At 39.4% G+C, this 7,826-nt stretch overlaps 1 long non-coding RNA gene across 1 annotated transcript; it reads left to right on the top strand.

Moving 5' to 3' along the window:
• The first annotated feature begins 123 nt into the window (after positions 1 to 123).
• On the top strand, positions 124 to 5,991 carry LOC103475448 (uncharacterized). Its single transcript, XR_535331.2, has 3 exons — positions 124 to 212; positions 434 to 558; positions 3,943 to 5,991. It is a non-coding gene; the product is annotated as an uncharacterized LOC103475448 (long non-coding RNA).
• Positions 5,992 to 7,826: the final 1,835 nt, after the last annotated feature.

Below are 7,826 nucleotides of genomic sequence, written 5' to 3'. Positions count from 1 at the left end.
TTTTTTATTGTAGTCACTCGGCATAACAGAGATGCGATTAGGAACAGGTGAGGTGAGGGATTACACGTCCTCGGATTTAATTTTAATAGTTCCAGCAAGGGACGGCAACGCCGGTGAAATGGTGGCGGCGATTGCTGCTATGAAACCGCCTGGAGGGAAACGGCCATCTTTACAAACGGGAAATGAACCAGTTTGAACAGCGGACCAATCAGGTGAGTTCAGCGGAAGACTGGGCGTGACCAGGGGCGTGTCTGAAAGTGTGACAGGACGGAGGACAGAGGGGGCCGAGGGAGAGAAGAACACAGTGCAGGCAGCTTTATTCAGCAAGGGTTGTCGCAAGCGTTCAGTAATAAAGATGGATTAAAGGCATTTGTTGTTAAAGAGTAACTTCAAATTAATATTCATCCATTTTATAACCCTTTTGTCCTTGCAGGGACACAGGAGGTACCCTGACAGAACCCACCGTATGCACAGGGGGACCATGCAAATTCAATGCAGAAAGACTCCAAACAGGACATTCTTGTTAAAATGCAGTAATGATACCAATTCTGCCACCAGGTAACCTTATTAAAATAACATTTGAAGTTCACATATAATATTGTTCTCTTCATTGAAAATGAAAGATTACACAATTTTACATTTGCTAAGTTGGAATCACCGGCTACACGCCACTGTCCTTGCTTTCTGTTTCTTTTTGATTAGCAGATTTTGCTGTAGTGGTATTAGCACCTACAAGAATGCAGACAGTATTTATTGCAATAACTTCTGAAAACATTTTATGGGTTGCTGCTTGGTTCACCTTGTTGCACTTTTGGCAGCTTAACAGACAATATGCTGATGTACTAACAAAAAAAAAAAGAGATACATCATCGAATGCACTCCTCTGCAACAGCTCACAGTGACTTCACAATGTGCGCGTTTACGCAACAATGCTACTCTAATTTGTGCAGCAGGGTGTGGAACATTTAAGTAATTCTGTGGAAAGACAAAATGCTTTGCTTCCTTTTGTGATGAACAATGGAACCCATTCTGTCACACTGGATCAATGCTGGCATCACGCTGGGAAATGGACATTTTCAGTCTTGGTTGTGCACACACATCTTCTCCTTGTTTCTCTCATTTTCTGCTGTCTGATATTTGAAATCTAAACTCTTCCCATGCACAGACAAACCAGTTGAATAAGCAGAATTTGAAGTTAGATTTGAATTATTGTAATACCATTAATTTATTAGCAAAAAGAAAATATAACCTGAATTTACCTTTTCTTCATGTAATGAATAGAGAAGAGCAGTGAGGAAGAGCCTTGAGTTATTAGCTGTGCTCCGTTCAACAGCACCGCACAAAGCGATTTTTGCCAATGGTTGCAGTAATGCCATGTTGACTTTTATGCATCACAGGTTTGGCTGGTAGCCATCTTGGTAAGGCCCTTTGCATGACCTCAGAGCTTCTCATTACACCTAAAAGGATGCAGAGATGCAGTTTAAAGGGTTGGTTGAAAAACACCAGCAAACAGGTGATTAAATCAATCAATCAAACTTTATTTCTACAGCACACCCGCCAACAACACCTTGCATTGACCAAATGCTTTACAAAATAAAACAAGTAAATGCAGTACTTTGCACATTAAAACTGAAACAGTGCCAAGTAAAAAGCTTGAAAATACAACCACATTAAAATAAAACATAAAAGTTCTAAAAGTCAAAAGCCTTTTCAAATAAATGACTTTAAGTTTGGCTTTGGACAAAAACAGATCATAGACGGGAAGACATTTCGAGGATGTTGATGTTGGGCCAGCCACAGAAACAAACCAGTCCCCTCATTGCTCACCCACAGAGCGAGGCACCTCCAGTAGATATTGACCGGCAGACCGTAAAGTTCTGCTGGGCTGGTGGGTTTTCAAAAGTTCAGATCTATGGGGTGATGCAAGGCCATTCAGTGCTTTAGAAACAAACAGCAGTGGTTTAAACTGTATCCTTAGCTGAACCGATTTAAACTGTATCCTTAGCTGAACTGAGAGCCAGTGCAGATATAAAAGGACAGCAGTGATAATGTTGATGTTTATGTGAGTTTGTCAATAAGGGAGCAGCAGAGTTTTTCCGCAAGGTGTATGCAGGAGATGGAGGACTGATTGATACAGACTCATAAAGCACTGCAATAATCAAGCGTACAGGTCGTTGTGGCTGAGGAATAGCTTTTTTTAGACTGAAAAAAGCTTGTTTTCAGAATCAACCTTTTTGTCAAGTTTTAAGCTACTGTCAAGTTTCGCCCCTAGATTTTTTTTCCAACCTGCTTGAAGACCAAGAACATCACATGACTTACCACTGAACAACATCCGTTCGGTTTAGGTGGAAAAAAAAACTATTTGAGAGAGCCATTCCTAATATCCTTTAGGCAGCTGTGAATAGAGTCCATAGAGTTCAGAATTTTGAGTGACTGGCAGATAATGGCTGCGTGTAAAGCGAGAAGAGCACAGGCCCCAGAATGGATCCCTGCGGCAAACCAAAGGTCACGAATAGGATTAGTTTTCCTCTTTATTGCAAATTAATATGAAGAGCATTGTACAAAATCATTTTTAATCGTCTTTTGTTAGACATGCAAGTCATTTGTTAACATGATCATGCATATTTGGCCATCCAGTCATACTGATCAATGTGATCAGTGTTTGCATTCACTTCTTTTTTGCTTTAAAATTGTGTTGAAATAGACACTGGTCATTTCTACACCTCCTCCAAGCTAATATCGCAAGCGTGTAAAAATCTGCCTATCCTCCACAATAGAACATGTTTTAAACTTGTATTTATTTTTGGCTTTACACATACATAAAATGGCATATTTTTTTCTTGGCAACTAAGTTTTACTTTTTGATTCAGCATATTCCATTTACAGTTGGACGCATGAAAAGTGATAACAGTCCAATCTTGTTGGTGTAGAAGTCATGTGCAGCCATATTTTCACTCTCTCTGTGTTCCTGCTCATATCACTGAAGTGAGTTTAAACAAAGCTGAATGGCACAACTTAATTAATAATCTAGAAATGAACTTTGCCACAAAAATTTACAAAACAGAAAAAACGTTTATTGAGCAGTCTAACTCCTCTTTTCCAGACGGGTACAACTTGTGTTTATTTTGTGGACTTTGTTAAAAAAAAAAAGTCTTCTTTGCATAATTTCAACAGAATAAAGACACTGAAATTACCATGGCATTCATAATACAAGTTAAATAAACTGCAGAAATTCGTTTTGATTACTTTAAGATGCTAGCATATTTAACAAAGATAATGTTAAGAAATCAATAGGAAATGTGTGGTGAACTGATAGGAACAGACATCCACACAAAAAAACACACATGCACAGACATTTTAGGTGCGATCCTCTAGCTGCTATTTAGGGGAAGGTGTAGAATTGTGGGTAGGAACAACAGGACAAATTCAGTTTGAAATGTTAGCAATCCAACACCTCATGAGAGTGTCGCTGATTTAAAGGAACAACTGTAACAAAAAGAAAGCCATGCACAGAAACAAAGAAGCACGAGTTCCAAAAGTAACGCAACTGGGTCTCCAGTAGGTTTAAAAATCAATCAGTTTACCACTGATTGATTTTGGTCCAGGATTTGGGATAAAATCAAGATAAAGGCACAAAAATTCGAATCAGATTTTAAACTTTTCATGCCAGATCCAACATAGAAGCTCATCTGAAATAAATGTGCTTGAGTTTAACTGTGTATTTAGGAAGTGGAACTGAACGTCGCAATCTGCTATCGGCAAGAAAGTGAATGGTCTTACTCCGAAATCGAACTGTACATTCATATCTTTGCACACACACAACATCTGTGGTTTCTCCAACAATGTTCAGGGTAACAAAAACTTTGCTTCCTTGGTCCGTCACACACAGATGACTTTAGTAGACACATTGTGCTTGGACACTGTCACTGTTCCTCTCTGCAGGCTCTGCCTCCGCATTGCTGGTCCCAGTGGACAAGATCTCTGAGGACATCTCATTCTGTCAGCTGCTGTGTCGGAAGAAGAGGGGGAAGAAGGAAGCACAGTTTGAAGTAGCCTCTGGATTTGAGCGTCGCTGCTGTAGCTGTTGCTTATCTGTGCAAATCCAAGACATATTGTTGCAGTTTTAGTGTTTTGTATTTGTGCAAAACAGTGTGTCTACCTCGACCACACATCAGTGACTGCAGCAGCAGCCAGCCCAGCTGCAGTGAACATGTGGACGGGTAAGAACGGTCTTTCTGGGCCTGATAGCCCATCTCACCATGGCAACACTTCCCCACTGTGCGTCCCTGCTGCTGCATTAGTTTTCTGCACACTGCGTGCAAACCAGGTCTGCAGCATCCCTTACACTTACTAAAGGGCGCACGCACAGCAACAAGCCCATCTTACCAAACTGATAAAGACTTATGATACAGTGACTCTGGTGTTAATGTGCTCTGAAATTAGAAAACAATTTGGAGTCAAGTATGATACAGAGGTAGTTATTATCTTAATAAGTTCATAAAATAAGTCTGTTAAGGGATTTAATTTGTCACATTTGTGTTATTAAAGTAAGAAAAATACAAAAGTCGGGTGTTGGCACACATGTCTGGTCCATAATCAGTCTGAAAGTGGTGATATTGTTAAAATACAGTTATCTGGTCAGATATTAATAACATACATCACCTTACAAAAGCACAGGAAGAGCGCAACATTTATTCATCCATTCATTGTTGTAATTTAAATTTGGTCCCACTATAAATAAAGCTTTTCTGTTACAGTGGTGGAGATCTGGAACAGAGTAGACAAGTTAGAGATGGAAGTTAAAAAAAAAAATTGTAGGGTTCAAATCCCAGGCATTTAATATATCATGAAATGTTTCTCATTCAATGAAAGAAGGTGCAGCAAGACTGAACATTTTGCTAAATGCTATGCATGCGAGAAAACTAATATTATACTTGAACTCTCCCTATTTTTGTGGTGAAACATGGTATTGAGTACATCATGCTGTGGGCATGCCTTTTCTTGAGCAGGAACAGAAAACTTGCTAATTGTTACAAAACACTTTGAAAAAGGATAAAGATCCCCTTCAAACAGAGCGACAAAACTGAAATGGTTTAGCTCAAAGCACCTTCACTTCTTAAGGTGGTCCAGAGTCCAGACATAGATCCTATTGAGAACGTGCGGCAAGACATTAATAAATTTGAAGTTGCCAGATGGTTTCCATCTAAGTGTGTGCAAAGTTAGAGGAGAAACACACCAAAAGAATAGCTGCTGTCAGAACATTACATTTTACAGCTGTATGGTGTCTAAATACAGATAATCCATTCATATTTCAACAGAAACACAAAACATAGCACCTGTTTGATTGTTGACAACTTTGTTAACCTTGGCGTTTATTGTGTGTTAATTATTTAGTTCTTTATATAACACACATCTTGGTTTTCTTCTTGAATTTAAACAAGATATTTATAGTTCTGTGGAAAAAAGGGGGACACTTCACTTATATGTGTTCTACTGTTTACAAAATACTAATATCATTTTATTATTGCAAATAATACATTTGAAGTATTGACAATTTGCACAAAACTTATTATAAAGTAGCCATTTGTGCCTTGTTGTTAGTATTTATCCTAAAAATCTATCTGCAAAAGGAAAACAAGCAAACTAACAAAAGAAAACAAATACAGTGTAATATTAACATCAGTTTACAATGTTGTTGTCACATCAAAGACTCCTGGCGATCACAGGTAAAGAGCGATATATATTTTTATTACTTGTCTAGAAATGCATTTGCAGGGGGAAAAAAGTGGCATGACTTGCCTATTTTTAATCCCTGTTAAATGAAGCAGAGGCAGGAGTACATTAAGCAAAAATGTAAATAATTAAAACTAAATAGTGCTTGCCGTGACCTGAAGCTGAACTGGTGGTTGCTAAGGTCACAACATAAAGTACCACTGCCTCCGTGATATAAACGCTCCTCTGCTGCAAATCAGCTTGGCAAACAATTAATATAAGAGGGACAATTCAATTAAAAACATCAGAAAAAGTTAGATTGGAATTAAGTATTCAAATTAAAAGGTGAAGCTAGTACCTAATTTTGATGACACACAAGGTGATATATTTCCAAAAATGAATGCATTGTGTAAAACCAATAAAATAAAGATTGTATTGGAGAAATATTATTATTGAAAATTGTCTACATGCACTGTTCTGTAATCAATCTCAGAACTTGGTCTGGGCTCCTTTTGCATGAGTTTTTGGATCAGTGCAGCTTATCATGGAGGTGATCAGCCCTGTGGCTGTGCTGAGGTGTTCAGTAAAGTTGCTATATCACCTCATCTGCACTATTTAGCCAGGTGCCGGTGACAATACTCCACACGCCCTCTTTGCGGTGTAAGTCAGGCCAGTTTGCTGGCTAATCCAGCACAGTGATAGCATGATCATAAAACCAAGTATTTGTGCTTCTGGCAGTGCGGGCAGGAGCCAGGTCCTGCTGGAAAACGGTATCCACATCTCCAGAAAGCTCATCAGCAGAGGGAAGCATGGAGTGCTCTTAACTTTCCTGGCAAATAGCTGTGCTGACTTTTCACTTAATGAAACACAGTGGACCACCTCAAGCAGGTGACATGGCTCCCCAAACCCTCGCTGACTCTGGAAACTTCGCACTGGACTTAAAGCGCCGCTCTTCTTCCTGACTCTGGTGAATTGATTTTTAAATGAAATTGGTGTGAAAAAAGGACTTAGGAAAACTGAGTATTCATTTCCTTATATCATAAGTAAGATTCTGTTGATCCCAGAGTGGCTTGTTGCAAGGAGAGTGACAGCCTATGTATTGAAAGCGTCACCACACTCGTAACGTTACATGCTAGCTTTTGACTTTCTGACTGTAGCCACATATATAAATCTCTTTTAGTCCCTCAAAAGATAGACTTTGACTCGCTGTCCTCTCAAAGCTGCATTTACCTCTATTCAAGTTTTCCCTTCAGTCAACTCTCTGCTATAATGCTCAGATTTAGCAGTCTATAAACGGCCAGCGGTGACCTTTTATGGTTTACCCTCCTTGTGGAGGTGGACAGTGATCGTCTTCTGGACAACTGTCAAGTCAGCAATTTTCCCAAAGATTGTGAAGGTCATAATATGACATTTCTGTGTTAATTTCTTTGCTTTGGCCTGGAAAATCAAAATAATTTCAAAAAACGTATTAAACACTTAAAATTATGTCACAATATATGTCTGTAGTGAATTTACATGCAAGGTTTCTAAATGAAATTACTGAAATAGATTCCATGTTATGTTTTTATATTATTTTTGATCAATATTCACTTATAACCTTTGGTTCCCAATAGCCAAGTGTCCAGACCCTAAAGCAAAACTTCGAACACGGAGCTGGTTTTTACCAGGCTATTGTCATAGCAACACCTGTGAGCTGTTTAAGAAAATAAACTTCTGTTAATTTTCCAGTTTTTTTTCCCTCCTCAGATACTGCTCGAGATCTATCCTGTGTTTGCATCTTCCTACCTTAACATACAATCACAACAAGGATCTATCTTTCCTACTGACTCGATCGTGAAGTACGTGGCTCACCTGATTGGTTGGACATAAGTACTAGATCAGAGGTAAACATATACATACATGACCAAGTGCCAAGGTCCTCTTAAAGTAGATCAGATACACAGTGACACTCTCTCACACAGACACACACACACACACTGAGCCCCTGGTTTGTCCCCCTGCCCATTTCCTCTGCAGCCTATGGTGTTTCCGCTGGGGTGAGGCAGTGCCAGCTCCCTCCCTCTGCTTCCCAGTGGGGTCCTGCCTCCCGGCATCTGTCAGGGCAGCTGTCTCTC

This window comes from Poecilia reticulata, linkage group LG14 (assembly GCF_000633615.1).
Source record: "Poecilia reticulata strain Guanapo linkage group LG14, Guppy_female_1.0+MT, whole genome shotgun sequence".
In the NCBI taxonomy this organism is placed as follows: domain Eukaryota; kingdom Metazoa; phylum Chordata; class Actinopteri; order Cyprinodontiformes; family Poeciliidae; genus Poecilia; species Poecilia reticulata.
The sequence above is the reverse complement of the archived record's forward strand: the minus strand, read 5'-3'. Positions and strand labels throughout refer to the sequence as shown.